The sequence below is a fragment of the Ochlerotatus camptorhynchus genome, unplaced genomic scaffold (assembly GCF_037179485.1).
Source record: "Ochlerotatus camptorhynchus isolate MF236.1 unplaced genomic scaffold, CSIRO-AGI_Acam_v1.1 ptg000015l, whole genome shotgun sequence".
Lineage (NCBI taxonomy): Eukaryota > Metazoa > Arthropoda > Insecta > Diptera > Culicidae > Ochlerotatus > Ochlerotatus camptorhynchus.
Genome location: NW_027040507.1, coordinates 4,584,684 through 4,601,113, shown reverse-complemented (window position 1 = coordinate 4,601,113; position 16,430 = coordinate 4,584,684).

Here is a 16,430-nt window from a genome sequence, read left to right as displayed (position 1 = left end):
TCTGGGAGCTGCCTCCCTGGCGTCGGTAGCATTGGAGCTCAGTACGGAAAACAAATCTCGCGTCACTTTGCAATAGGTCCTATCTACATTGATCGATTCTTTTCATCGACACTCTCTTACGTAAATAACTCGGCTTCACAAATGTTTCCTGCCGTCTTCGTCGAATTAGATGCTAGATTGTTGCTTCTTCCATCGAAAATATCCGGCCATGGCGATTCAAAGTTGATCAAGGTTGATCAAAATAATTTGTACCCCTGCTCCCAGTTTGATTACATGAGCATTTTGTGTGGTCATTGGTTCTGACTATGGACAAACAGGCAGATGAATTCTATTCCTACTCTTTACTGTAATAAGCTTGGTGGCCCTGAAAAGAGCCGTTTTGTTGCCAAACATGATTTAATCTCCGAAACCAAACAGAGTGCGTCTCTGTCACTTCAAAACGTAGATGACATGCATGGCCGCTTACGCTTGGCGTGTTTAGTGTAGGTGACAGCATCACGGATCTCATTTTTCAGGAACACCTTCAGCACACCTCGTAAAGCAAACCGGAGATACGTCAGACACCGCCACGGCGAGCCAGACAACCGATGGTGGTTATCTTGAAGCATTTGCGTTTGGTTCTAAAATGGCGATGAGTGTGCAAAATATTACGCAATTCCATCCTCCCTATTCGCACGCGCCCGAAGATCGGAGGCGAATGCCACTTCGACTTATTTCGTCTACTTACTACTCTCTGACGACTGTGCTGGGGAAGCAGCATATGCATGTAGGTAATTGGTGGATTTGTTAGTTAATTCGACGCTTTTGGACAATGCTGGACATTTACCAGTTTTTCAATAGTTTCTTGTTAAAAATCAACATTCGGAAGCATTGTTATCGATGCGTAGCCATATTTCTGATCGATTGGTGATAAAATTATTGAAATTGGACCAGGGGCAGCTGAGTTATTAACGTTCAAAATCTTTCTTAATTTGTTACATGTTCCATTTTTGGTTTTCACAAAGTGTACCCCCATATTGAAATCAAAGACGTAGTCCTACGTCAAAAGTGAGCTTGTAGATATGAAGCTTTTATAGCAAGCTAGCAGATGTACCTTTTGTTTATAGATTGGGAAATACGTGAAAGAGATAGGATTCAAATGAACACCTAAGTAAAATGGCTAAACCGAACATTGATTTTTCGCGCTATGTCCGATCCTTTTATCTTTAAGAAATTCCGTTTTTTTTTATATCTTTATTAAGTCAAGAAATTCCGTGGTTTCTTGGGAAAAATAAATGCTAGTCTCTGCTATTTCGCTAACGAATCGGCTGGAAAGCAGTGGTGTTTGACGCGGTTTTCAAGTTCGTCAGTCAAGTGTGAACTCAGTGAACTTCGATCAAAAAGATAAAGGTGATTAATTTAAAAGAAGTGTTCGAGTCAGTTAATTAATTCGATAGCTCTTTTTGTACATTTAAATTTTTCTTGCCTGAAGCAAGTAGTTTGCGTTTCAAACCGCTGTGTAGATAGTGTGTCTAAATACAAAAAGGTAATTTTTAATTGATTTTGCAAATTTATATATTAGATGAGAAATTTTGTGATTTCGCGTTGGACAGCTCGTTCAACGGGCTTTTTTGTACGGACTGGAATTTTCGGCGTGTTCGGCTTCCATCGTCGCCGGACCGTCTGGTTTGTCGTGGCGTCAACTTGGCCGCAATTTCCGTCCGTTGGATTCGGACAACACCCGGGTGCATTGCGAAGGTCCGCCTCTTGTAGGTAGATAAACGGAGTGTCGTGAAGTCGCTCGTTTTGCTAAGCGAAATTTTCCCCAAGGGTCGCCAAAAGCCGTTGGTAGAGTCCCCATTACGTTACAACCCCGGGTACCGTGACATTCGAGAGCTCGGACCGCAGAAGTACGAAGCCAATTGCGTACCTAGGTTCGGATTTTAACCAAAAAGGAGAAGATTACATTTCATCTCGGGCGGTCATAGCGGAAACATAGTACGCGAAGCCGTGCGACGGTACGTTGGTCTGTCTCTTCCGCGGAGCGAATCTCCTGGGAAATGCTCGACTCCGTCGATGCTCAGCTCTCTGGAAGCAAATCGGAAGCCTTCCGTCCAGCCGCCACTACCTCCGCACCTCTAATTTCGGCCATACCGCACACGGGTCACTTTTCGTCGCTGCACGCCATTTCCGCAGCTTGATCAGCGCCATTCCGAGACCGCCGCCATCATCACAGGTCGTCGGAAGGTCGACAGTCATCATCGCCAGGACCTTGGTAAGGTCACCGGCCGCCATTACCGCTCCATCCGTCGCCATCACCGATTCATCCGTCGCCATCATCGCATCGCATCGCATCGCATCGAAAAAACCTGCGCAGGTATGTCCGTACTTTCGTTTCATGACCATGACTAGTTTGCTTTTTCAACCGAGTTTAGTCCAACCCGAATGAATGTGAATATAGATTGAAATTTGAAGTTTTTTCGTTGCGTTACTAATTTTTCTGCAACGCTTTTTTAGCTGACTCGCTCGCCATTGAGTTCTTGGGCTCGTCTTGAATTCGCATCAGACACATTCGGTTTAGCTTGGTTTGTTAGGTCTAATGAAAATTGGGACTATAATTTGTGGACTTCTTTGAGATTGCGGGTTTCCCTGATGTTTTGAATTTCATTGAGGAAGGGTTTTTAATCATACCGTTCGGGTGGTCCTCTGAGGATCAGTCTCTAAGTCGGGCAAAGAAAACACGACCGGTGGTCTCTCGTAAAGGGAGTGGCACTTAAGCCACCGAGTTTTACTTGAACCTCGAGCATACATCGCAAATGGTTACACGAGATTCAGCTAAAAAACGGGAATTTTGCCGAGATCCGAGAGTTAAAATAAATGCCGAGCTGCTCGATGATGCCAATCTCGGTGTATAGTTTATAGTCTATATATTAGGTATAATGGATCGATCACAGTTAAACTATACGCATTTTGTTCAGGAAGTCTTAATCTTTTCCACGTACTTCAGTTAATCCATTTATTTAATCACCATCCCATAATTGAGACCATTTCATTTTCCCCACATTGAGAATCCTTCCACATGCTTCTTCCATCTGTCTCAGCTGACAGCCAAAAATTCAATGACATCACAGTTTTGTTGCCAGACGTCAGTCATTCAGTCAGCTCGGGAATATCAATTTGGAAGGCGCTTCCCTCTTCCTTTCTCGAGCCGAACATATCGCCAATCAGCAGCTCAAAGCCAAGTCTGAGTGACAAAACGGTTGCTACTTTCGGCTGCCACGACGCCACCGCCGGCCGCCACCACCGCCAACCATATGAACTGTCACCGATATCTATCTGGCTGTCCAGTTTTTCGGTTGTCCTCTTGTCTTGTCCCCGCACTACTGTGGCAATTTGCAATGTGACAGCGCCTCCTGTTCTGCTGCTGCCCTTTGGATGGAAGGGAAGAAAGTCACAGAGAAAAAGCTGACAAGACGACTACTGTACCGACCGACCGACGACGACAACGACGGTGATGTGGACACATTCCGTGCCCACTTGCGAAAGACGGAACTCCAGCAGCAGCAGAAGTGCAATCTGCACCTTTTCTGCTCACCACTCTTGACCGGTGACAGTTGGCTACTGCCTAAAAATGGAAGGATTTTTGGGTTGTGCCTCCTTTTTTATTTTTTTTTATTTTAGGGATGCACTTGGGGAATTATCATTATTGAAAAACCGGAAAGCGGAGTTTGAAAATAATATGATATTTACCACCTGATATGAGTAGCGGATTGGCACAGCATTTATTCGTCACACAAAACCGATTGATCCGACTGTGTCAGCTGCTTACGAGGGAGTTTCAACTGCATTCGTGTCCGGATGGCAGTAGACACGGTGGACAGATAGGAACAGAGCTGTCACTCGACTGTCAGCTCCGGTGACATTCGCTCAGTCTGGACCGGACGGAGCAGATTACTAATTGAGGACGAAAAGCCCCATAGTTTAAAACATAAAAAAAAATACTTCCGACGAACCGTTTGAGGATCCGTTTCAGATCTTTCCCGAACGATAAACTTCCTCATAGTCGTCCCCATTTATTGGTGTGTTGCACGGGGGTGCGAGGTGAACCCTTGACCCGCTGGCCTGGGAATTGAGTTACCGTAGTCGTATTCACTTTTCACTCTCGCCCGCTCTAAGTAGAACAGTGGCTATTCGGTTTGTATACGTATGTGTCCGAGGTCGGTGGAAATTATTTATGCTGCAAGTTTTATCTTCGCCTTTTCCTCGTAGCCGTCGTCGTCGCATGTGAACTGGAACCGGACCAGTCAGTGGTGTTGGACACCGGAGCCGTTTGGCGGAGTCCGCGTGCTGGGTGGGCGGTCGGTTCGTCGTCGTGGCCGAGGATTCGGTGCATAAAAGAAAGTCAAAGCAATCTGTCACAGTCGCCAACCAGCATTATTCTGCTGGTACACACAGTCAGTGCGACACTGCCCCCCTGCGTCCCAGACAATGCTGGGAAGGGGTTGGCTGCAACTTACTTAGTTGGAAGGTGATTTGCTGCTGTCTCATGAGGATAATGTACTTCATCAACATTAACATAAAGTGACAGCTTTTGTTTCGCAATCCGGTGCTACTGCTCTCTGCTGTCCAGAAGAATGGAATTATTTGCGTCAGTCGGTTTCCACTTTCGGATAGAGGAGGTGGCCGTGGGAAATGCAGAAGTGAGGGATTTGTATTGATTATACGAACTGCAGGTCAACATGAATTCCTCATGACTTATGACGCTTGCCAAATCTCTAACTTTATTTGAGCACATAAGTTATTATTAATATATGATATAGGTAAGATTACCCATATCCAAAACCTTATTATTCGATGCTTCCGGGGGCGGGGGAGGAGGTAAATTGCCAATTCCACTGAATTCCAACATGTGGCGTATCAACTTCACCGAGATCATTTGGAGAGTTCACGGGTATATTGGTCATCCCGAACATGTTTCGAGTATATCAAACTCTTTTATTTTGCAAAACTCGACCAGTGTAAAGGGTATCATCACTTCAAATTAGCTGTAACATTTTGTCCTTTGGGATAATTTTAACGAAATTTTGGGTGAGATGGTCTTAGAGTGTATTGTTTACACTGCATGAGTTTCATTGTGAAATGTCTAGTTTGACTTGATAATGGAGTCGAAGTCGTGCACGAGAAAATTTTGCACACTCACCTCAACAAGCCACATCTTTCGCACCGAGCCATCGGAAAGATATTGGGAATCCAACAACCTACTGTTTCTCGTGTCATAAAACATTTCGGAAAACGTTTAACTGTCGATTGGATGCAAGTGAGTGCAAGAAAAAGTGTTCCAAACTGCGTTGAAGAACACAAGCGAGTTGTTGCTGCCTTCAAACGCAAACCCAACTATTCCGTTCGGGACGTCGCGAAAATACTGCACCTGACAAAAAGTTTTGTGCAGAAAGCCAAGAAACGAGCAAGACAACGTTCATTCAAGGTTCAGAAAGCACCAAACCGCAATGAACATTTTGTCGTTTTACATTCCCTGAAAATTTCATGACAATCGGTTGAGAGTCTTATTTTTGGTGAGTTCTTCTAAGTGATGCAATTTAGCTGCGGACACCCTTAAGGCCATACTTCATTCTTCGAAGCCCGAGATTTTTAGTTAGATCAAAGTTCAATGGCAAACTAATACCCACTTTTCAAGGGTGTTTCAAGGGAATCCAAAAGTTATCTTTAAACTTTGTACAGTTGTGAAAAAGTCGATCCTCAGAATTCCTTGAGCTCTTTTGAAATTCTTCTCAGAAGTCCACTGGAATTATATTTAGAAATCCTCATGGTTTTTTTTCAGAACACATTGGAACTGAATGAGCTAAAAATTATCCTCGGAATTTGCTTGAAATTTTGCTTAAAATCCCTTTGGAATTTCACTCAAAATTCAGTGCCAACATTTCAAAGGAGCGTAATTGCATTTGTAAACAATGGTTTCGATTTCTCGTGAATTAAAGCGCACTCATGAAAAATAATGACACCAACAGGTACAGAAATGCTTCCTCTATCAGCTAGTATTGTTATTTTGGAGGAGTGAGATTTCATTCTCGAGAAATTGACGGCTTAAGCCATTGTTTACAAAAGCAATTACGCCCCTTTGAAATGTTGGCACTGAATTTGATTTTCTCGGTATTCTTTTCGAAATAATCTTGGAACTATCTGCAAGATGCATTAAAAATTATCCGCAGAATTTTCTTTGAATTGGGTTCTTTAATTTTGAAAAATGTATCGTTTTTCATACAACATCTGAAAGAGCTTAATTTTCGGAGCACAGCGATATTTTTTTTCGAACCCACACACTTTTATCTCGATTTTTAAATCAAGATTTAAAGCAAAATAATAACTTTACTATTCGACACTAAACTAACAAACTGACAGCTCGCTCCCATATAAAGGGACACCGAGGGGCGCTAATAAGGTGATTTTTGCAAATGTAGTCGTATTTATTTAAAATAGCTCCAGTTCCACCTTGTAACTGAAATTCCCCTAAAGTTTCAGAAAAATTTCCTCTGTATTCTCCAGAAATTCTTCCCAAAATGCACTTGAAGTTATCCTCGGAACTCCATTGAAATTTTTCTCAACATCCCTTTGGAATTTCATTCAAAATTTGATTCTCTCAGTATTCTTATCTTGGAACTATCTGCAGGATTCACTCGAAATTATTCACAGATTTTTCATGGACTGGCCTGGCTCATATAATTTTCGTTTATTGAAACGGTACGGTCGGTCAAGTTATGTCGCGAAGTGGTAGTAAATCCGATGCAACGGATGCCTTTCGAAGTGGATCTAATGAAAGTGGAGTGATGAAAGGAGTAAATGCTACTGGTGGTGATGGTGGTGGTAATCCGGATGTGGTGACATTGGAGGAAACTGTGGAAGGACATCCCTGCAGAACGTGTCAAGGTTCTGATACCGACAAAATGGTCCAGTGCGACGTATGTGATGGATGGCACCACTTTTCATGTGTAGGCGTATCGGAGGAAGTTGCCGACAAGAGCTGGAGTTGTACAAACTGCGTGACTGCGAAATGGATCCAGCGAACTAAGGGAGCTTCGGATGGAGCACCTATAAGGGATGACGTCATTCAACATCGGAAATCGCTGCAAGATCTAAGCATCGGGAAGATCGTGACAAGTACCCGTGGCAATCCAGTGATTCCTTCAGTTTCAGCATCACAAAAGTCAGCTAAGTCGTTGACAGTTCCGTCAACCAGTCAGCAGCCAGCGCCTTTAGACTCAGTGTTTTGTCAACCAAAGCAGAAGTCATCGTTGCCTGGCGTAGATGTGCCAGTAATCGTTGCAGAGGAGGCGTTTTCCGAGATTTCCATATCCTCTTCACAAAAATCTGCGAGAAACCGCGCCAAGCTTCAGGTGATGAGATTGCAGGAAGAACGAGCATTTCAGCAGCAGCAAGAAGAGCACCGAAGACTCGCTGAGGAAAAGGCAGCCCAGGAGTATAAGGAATATCTGGACAACAAGTATAAAATTCTGGAGGACCTGGCGAGCGAAAAAGGATCGAGTCGGAGCTCTAACTCCTCTCGTCGTCGGGTTGAAGAATGAGTGCAAACAACTAACCCTGCACCCTTAGATAGCCAAACCCTCCAGTCAGGAACAAGCCCGTGAGCATGACGGCTTGCAAGAACAGCTACGTCAAGAGCAGCTTCAGGAGAAACAACAGCACCAGGAAACAGCCTTTCAAGAGCAACAACGGTCGCACGCAGAACATCTACGAAAGCAGCAACAGAAGCAGTTGGAGAGAGAGCAAAAATTTCGGCAGTTTCAACAGCATCAGCGGTAGGAGCAAATACGCCAGGAGAATCTTTTGCGACAGCAACAGGAAGAGTTAAAGAAGGAAGCGGATGCCATCAATCGAATGTGGGAACAGCAGTTGGAAAAGGAGAAAATTCTACGCGATCAACAACAACAGCTAGCGAATGATCAAAGGGTCATGCGACGACCGGGAAATATAATTCTGGCAAACCAGATGCCAGATCCACAACTCAACCCCCCACCGGAGAATCTGGAAGAAGGGTTCTGCAGAGAGTCGATGCGTGGGCATCCTGGTCAATTCCTACCAGATGCCCTACGGCAGTCGACGTAGCTTCATCCGATAGAATTGGATTACCCGCATAGGTCAGCTGCGAATCCTATCGATAGACAGAGTAGGAGGCAATCAATAAGCTCTTCTATTGTGGATGATGATGACCAGTTCCAGCTTTCCCGCTCTCAAGTTGCAGCACGACAAGCAGTCTCCAAAGATTTACCTACGTTTTCGGGCGATCCCGAGGAGTGGCCAGTTTTCATATCCATGTACAATCGAACGACTACGATGTGCGGATTTACGGAGGATGAAAACATAGTTCGACTACAGAAAAGCCTGAAAGGAAGAGCTTATGATGCTGTCAAAAGTCGGCTGATGCATTCCGGAAACGTTCCTGGCATTTTATCAACATTGAAGATGCTGTTTGGTCAGCCCGAAGTAATCATACAATCGCTGATTCGTAAGGTGGGCTCTTTATCGCTAATCCGGGAAGACAAGCTGGAAACGCTAGTGGACTTTGCGGTGAACGTTCAAAACTTCTGTGCCACTGTAGACGCGTGTGGACTGCAGGAGTACATGTATAATGTCACTTTACTACACCAGCTTGTCGGAAAGCTACCACCGTCGCTTAAACTCAACTGGGCACAGCATCGTCGAACACTGTCAACGGTCAACCTGGCGACCTTCAGTGAGTGAATTTATGGCTTGGCGGAAGCAGCGAGTGTTGTTGTATTCCCCTTGGCGGTTCAAGACGAGAAGCCAACTCGAAATGCACACGGGAATAAGAAAGGAAACACGTACCTTAACGCCCATTCTGAAACCTTTCATCCTAAAAAGAATTACAGCAGCGACTTCAAAGAACCACCTACGGCAGAATCAACATCGTACCAGGAAGCCTGCCCAATCTGCCGGAGAAGTTGCAAGTCGGCTGATAAGTGCAATCGTTTTCTGGAGCTCTCTAGAGAATCGCGTTGGGCCGCCGTAAGGGAATTTGGCTACTGCCGTACATGTCTGCGCATCCATAAAGGATACTGCAAAGCGAAACCGTGTGGCAAAGACGGATGCACCTACCGGCACCACGAGCTGCTGCACAACGATTCGAAGGACAAGCCGAAAAGCACCGAAACTACGGCCAGGCGTGAGCAATCTCCGCAACCCAGCACTAGCAAGTCTGGATGCAACACCCATCAGACAACCGTCAGCTCAGTCTTGTTCCGTTATCTCCCAGTAGTGTTGTACGGAAACAAGAGAGCAATACGCACGTATGCATTCTTAGATGAAGGTTCTGCATTAACGCTGCTCGATCAGGAGCTTGCTAACGAGCTTCAGCTTGATGGAACTGTAAGCCCTCTGTGTCTCCGGTGGACTGGAGGAACTGAACGACACGAGGCGGATTCTCGCATCTACAATCTTCACATTGGTGGTGTTAAGAACGAAAGCAAGAAATTCCTCTTGAGTGACGTGAGGACGGTGAAAGAGCTACTGTTGCCCCAGCAAACGATGGACATGGCTGAGTTGTCACAGTTGTATCCACACCTCCAAGATCTGCCGATCGAATCTTATCGCGACGCTCGTCCACGCATTCTTATAGGGATGAAGCACGCCCAGCTCAGTCTTGGCCTGAAAAATCGTGAAGGGGGAATCGGTCAACCAATCGCTATAAAGACACGCCTCGGATGGACGGTATGCGGAGGATGGGGTTCCGGGAGCGACGCCAACCTACACCATTACACCTTCCACGTTTGCCCCTGTAGTGTGAAGTCAGACGAGGACTTGCACCAGGCTATGAAGGACTACTTTTCATTAGACAGTCTCGGGGTGGCTAAATCGGAGAAGGTGCTTTTATCCGTTGAAGATGAACGAGCATTTTTATTGCTTCAGTCGCTGACCCGTCGTAAAGATAATCGATACGAGTCTGGATTGCTGTGGCGATACGATGACACCCGATTGCCAGACAGTCGATTAATGGCGCTGCGTCGATTGCAGTGCCTAAAGAAACGGATGGAGAAAGACCCGGAAATGTCAAAGATCCTGCAATCAAAGATAACCTAGTATGTGGAGAAGGAGTACATCCGGAAGCTTACAGACGAAGAAATCAACCAGTAGATTCCACGACGCTGGTATTTGCCAATTTTTCCCGTAACCAACCCAAACAAACCTGGGAAGGTGCAAATTGTGTGGGACGCAGCAGCCATCGCTCACGGCATGTCCTTGAACTCAGCGCTGGTAAAAGGACCGGATCTGTTGAGCTCACTTCTCGCAATTCTACTTCAGTTTCGGGAACGCCGCATCGGACTGACTGGTGATATCCGTGAAATGTTCCACCAGGTACTGATCCGAGCCGAAGACCAGTTATGTCAGTGTTTCTTCTGGATATACGACCATGGAGCCATAGTAGTGTACGTGATGCAGGTTATGACATTCGGGGCTTGCTGCTCCCCAAGCACTGCACAGTTCGTGAAAAATACCAATGCGGAAAGATTCGCGAACAAATATCCAGCTGCATGCGAAGCTATCATGAAGTCTCATTACGTAGATGAAATGCTCGTCAGTGTGGATACAGAATAGCAAGCGATCCAGTTGGCGAAAGACGTTAAGCATGTACACGAGCAGGGTGGCTTTGAGATCCAAAATTGGGTATGTAACTCGAGAAAAGTACTTTCATCGCTACAGGAGGCAAACACCGACGAAAAATGTCTCGACTTATCTCCAAAGCTGGCCACTGAGAAGGTGTTAGGCATGTGGTGGAACACGAGCGACGACGTCTTAACCTACAAAGTCGGATGGAGCCGCTACGACCCGGCTCTGCTAGAAGGCCAACGACGTCCGACGAAGCGGGAAGTGCTGCGTGTTCTAATGACCATTTTCGATCCGCTCGGCTTGCTTTCCCACTTTCTATCGTTCCTGAAGATCCTGCTCCAGCAAATCTGGCGGTCCGGTGTGCAATGGGACGAAGAAATCGACGACAATGCAAACGAAAAATGGAACACATGGCTGCAAGTTCTACCTAGAGTTGAACAGGTTCAAATCCCTCGATGCTATAACTCCAAATACCCCGCGGAAGAAGCCGACGATATCCAACTCCACACTTGGACTTTATTCCCCCTCGATTTCATTATCTTTTTCACTGACAGTGTCTATATATAAAAGTGACAGCTCGTTCATGTGGTGAATTTCAAAAAGCGCGAATTTATAATGCGTGTTGCAAAATACATAGCGCGTGTAACAATCGAGAACACAATAAATTTAATTTTTTTTTTTTCTTGATTACAAAAGTCTGTAAATATCTGTGAAAAAACTAAAAAGTCTGTAACGAAAAACAAAGTCTGTGAAAAAAAATAAAATTCTGTAAATTCACAGACATGTCTGTAAATCTGGCACCTCTGCTTGGGACTAGCAATCATCCCCAATGTGTAAATACTGGTGATCTTAAACTAGGCCATACCAGCGCCGGCCACGTCCGGTCAAGAAAGGAATGGGTTGGAATATGTTGACGTAATACTAGCTTTATTGAAAGCCGAAAACACCTCTGCACTTCCGCGAGAAATCACTGGGATGTTGGACAAAAGGGTTGGGTTTGCAGCAGGATTCGTTTTGGTAAACGATGTGCTGAATTGATGTCCTAACGATTCAATAGCACGAAGGAGCATGGGATTGAACCTACGGTCTTCTGCCCAGTAAGCAAAATCGGTCGCCATTAGGCCACCGAGCTCCTTATACCACAAAAAAATTACGATCAAGTTTCCGTCCAACTTGTTGTTATCCCGGCAGCGTTTTGATATGGATTTCCGATCATGACGTCTTTCCTGGAACTCAAATATTACAGGGTGTCCCACATCAAATTGCATCACGGAAGAAACGCTGTAGAAAATAACCCATAGGGTATTGTTTGCGAGCAACAAGAAACACAGCGGATGCAGCCAATTAAAACGCACTGACTGGGATCTAAGTACTCCATGGTGCTACCAATCGGTTGAGTGTGGTGGCTAGTGGCAGTGAACCGATTCGATGCGGTCATTCACTAATACGCACAAACTGCACGGAGAAGGAGAGAGTTTCCCGTCGAAGAATGTGGGAAGTAGGATTAAGAGATAGAAATGTAAATATAAGAAATTAGTTAGTCCAAAATAGCAATCGGTCGGTCGACCGGGTGCGAACCTCGTTCGGAACAATAATTTGTCTAGTATTAAGAATAAATGTAGTGTAGTAAATAAAATCAATGTTGTGCTTTTGTAAATAAACGGTATTTTGTGGATAAGACGTGTTGTCTTCTGCATGCGAGAAAAAAAGGATGGTCTTTGAATGACTAAGGAAGGATACGGATCAAAGGGAAATCGTGCAGTCAACGGTGAGTCGTGTGATTAAACGTTACTACGAAACTCTGTGCATCTAACGGAAGGATAAATGAGTTCAGAATGGATGTTCTATTAGTGATCAAGATCACAAGCGTGTCGTGAAAGCGTTTAAGTGGAATCCCAATGCTTCGGTCAGGGACGTGGCCAAAAAGTTGAATCTGGCCAAGTTTTTCGTTCAGAGAGCCAAGGACCGGGAGGGACTGCATACCTACAAAGTGCAGAAGGCTCCAAATCGTGACGAACGGCAAATTACGGTGAGAAAGTCACGGGCCCGGAAACTGTACACCCAGATGCTGACAAAACATCATTGACGAACCTCCGGCAGCTTCCGGGGCTACTGTTCTTCACCGCCCAGCACAAGGTTGATGTTACGGAGGAAGTAAGGAAGCAGAAACTTTCAAAGTTTGCCAAGAAACACATGATGTGGCAAGCGATCTGCTCATGTGGCAAACTGAGTGCGCCGTTTATGACTACCGGTACTGTAAACGGGAAGATCTACCTCAAGGAGTGTCTACAGAAGCGTCTGCTTCCTCTGATGAAGCAACACGAGGGCCCTACGATCTTGCGGCTGGATCTAGTTTCGTATCACTATTCAAATGTTGTCCTGGAGTGGAACGAAGCCAACGAGGTCACTTTCGTACCCGAGGAGATGAACGCCCCCCCCCCCCCCCCAAACTACGCACCGAAATTAAGGCCAATCGAAAAATACTGGGCTATTATAAAGCAGGCACTACGGAAGCATCCCAAGGAGGTCAAATCTGAGGAAGACGTGAAGAAAAAGTGGGTTTCCGTACCGAAGAAGCTGCAGTCAGATGTTGTACAGAACCTAATGAGTGGAGTTAAGCGTAAGATGCGAGCGTACGGTTATGGTATTGAAGTTGAATGAAATAAATATTCCAAAAGCTTACTAATCTATATATATATAAAAAAGAATTTCTGTCTGTCTGTCTGTCTGCCCTTATAGACTCGGAAACTACTGAACCGATCAGCGTGAAAATTTGAATGCAGGGTTTTTTGGGGCAGGAAAAGGTTCTTATGATGGTTCGAGATACCTCCCCCCCCCCTTGTAAGGGGGTGCTACCATACAAATGAAACAGAAATTTCTGCATAACTCAAGAACTAATCATGCAAATGGAACCAAATTTGGCAGATGGAGGTCGTAAGGGGGAGCCCCTTAGATAAGAGAGGGGGGGTGGGGGGGTCGGGGGGACCTACGTACAATATAGCTTGCTTTTTTAATTGGCGCATAAACTCAAGCTAATATTGAATCCCGAGCAAGCCCGGGCACACTCAGCTAGTGGGTTATATTTTATTGTCTAGAAGTTTGAAAAGGATCGGTCAACTAGGTAATTTTCTACAGCGCTTTTACCGTGATGCAATTTGATGTGGGACAGCCTTTACTTCTTTTACATACCCGGCCCTCCAACCGAATTTTTTTACACTTTACATCGTATTATGAAAAAAAGCCGATTTGAAGTATATCTCTACAATGAGAAGGACCGTGGGACTGAACCAACGATTTTCTGCACAGCAAGCAAAATCGGTCACCACAAGGCCACCAAGTTCCTTACAAAACAATTACAACTAAGTCTCTGTTTAACTTCTTGTTAGTAACATAAAAACTTCTCTTGAGAAGGATTTGTTATAGATTACGTTCAACACGTCTTTCCTTAAACTCGAATATTATTTCTTTTACGCGCACATCGCAACGGAAACGGAGCAATTGAAGCATCGCGAAGAGCCAACCAGAACGAGAAATTGGGAGAAAGCGGCAGGAGAAACGCAACAGCCGAAGTATTCACGTACACGCAGCAAATTCTGTCCGGTGTTCAAGGTTGACGGCCATCAGATTGGAAATTGTGCAGCTTTCAAAAGACTCGATTTGGACGGTCGTTGGAAGTCGGTAAAGGCAAACAAACTTTGCGCACGTTGTCTCACATCGCATGCACGTTGGCCGTGTAAGGGTGAAGTTTGCGGGATCAACGAATGCCCGAAGCGGCACCACCGTTTACTGCACTTCGAGCCACCGGTTGAATCGAAATCGGACGAAGCATCTACGAGTGCGGTGGTAACAGTACATCGTCAGATTACCTCATCAACCCTTTTTCGGATCCTTCATGTTACCTTATTCGGTCAAAGAAGTCAGGTCAACACATATGCTTTTCTAGATGACGGATCCTCAGTGACGCTCGTGGAACGGTCGATCGCAGAGGAATTGGGTGCCGAAGGCAGAGTGGAATCGTTGTATCTTCAATGGACAGGAGGCGTTAACAAGAAGATTTCTGGATCGGAGGTTGTGAACATGGAGATATCAGAAGCTGGCGGAAACAAACGGTTCAAGGTATCGGATGTGTATACGGTGGACAACTTAGGACTTCCTCAACAAACGTTGAACTTCGAGGAACTCTCATCAAGGTTCGCTCACCTAAGGAAACTTCCGGTGAAGAACTTCGAATCCGCTGTACCAGGAATACTGATAGGGCTTAGTAATTCCCATCTGCTAGCCACTCTGAAACTCCGAGAGGGAAAGCTGAATGAGCCGATCGGGACCAAAACTAGAATTGGCTGGGCAGTATGTGGAAGCTTGGGGAAGCCAAAAACAGGTATGCTACATAGACAACTACACATATGTGCAGGACCATCGGATGTAGATCTCCACGATTACGTCCGGCATTTTTTTGATGTCGAGAGCCTAGGGGTAGCAGTTGTTCCTGCTGTGAAAGGGGTAGAAGAGCAGAGGGCATATAAGATCCTGGAAGAAACCACGCGCCGTACCAGTACTGGGAAGTACGAGACTGGTTTGCTTTGGAAGTACGACTACATTGAGTTTCCGGACAGCAGACCAATGGCGGAGCGTCGTTTTAAGTGCCTTGAAAAGCGCTTAGCTCGGAATCCGGATCTATACGACAGCGTCCGTCGTCAAATAGCAGATTTCAAATCCAAAAGTTACATACATGAACCGACCATGCAGGAACTGGAAGGGTTTGATCTACGTCGAACCTGGTTCCTTCCTATCGGAGTAGTTTTGAATGAGAAGAAGCCTGGGAAAGTCAGAGTTATCTGGGATGCTGCATCGAAGGTTGAAGGCATTTCGCTAAACTCAATGCTTTTGAAAGGTCCGGATCTCCTAACCCCGTTATTGTCCGTAATGTTCCCGTACCGGGAACGCCAAGTTGCAGTGTCAGCCGACGTCAAAGAGATGTTCCTGCAAATGCTGATTCGTGAACAGGACCGCAGCGCTTTGTTGTTTCCTTACAGAGATTCACCCGAGCTACCAATGAGCATCATGGTTTCGGACGTGGCAATATTCGGAGCGGCCTGCTCTCCTGCGCACTCCCAGTACATAAAGAACCTGAACGCATCGGACCAAGAATGGGAACTACCGAGAGGAGCAGCAGCCGTTACAAAGCGGCACTATGTGGACGACTACGTAGACAGTTTCAATACAGTGGAAGAAGCGTACGAGGTAGCCAAGGAAGTAATCGAGGTGCACAGGCGCGCGGGATTTCATATCCGCAATTGGATGTCGAGTGACAAAAGCGTGTTGGAGAAGTTAGGAGAACCTAACAGGGAACCATCAAAAATCATGTTTACTCTATGTTGTGAGGGAGTTTGAGTTTGTACCCATTATTATCTGCTCAAAAGTAAAATCGGTTGCCACTAGGCCATAGAGCTCCTTGTATCACACAAAAATTACGATCAAGTTCCCGTTCAACCTGCGACTAGATTTTGGTCCCGGTGGTGACGACGACAACAACTGTTCTTGAGAAGGATTTGATATGGGTTTTCGATCAACACGTCTTAAACAGACGAAAAGTGGCAGCCATGAAGCTAGCCGAGCTCGAGACGTTATTTGGTTAATATTGAATTAAGTTTAAACAAATAACTGGAAAGGCCCACATCAGAATGAGCCGGTCTCTTAATATTTCATAATCTCAAAATTAATCGCTCTTCCATGTTCACCCCTTAAAAAATGAATTTACATATTTAAAAAAAAAGTTAATATTATCGCTTCGT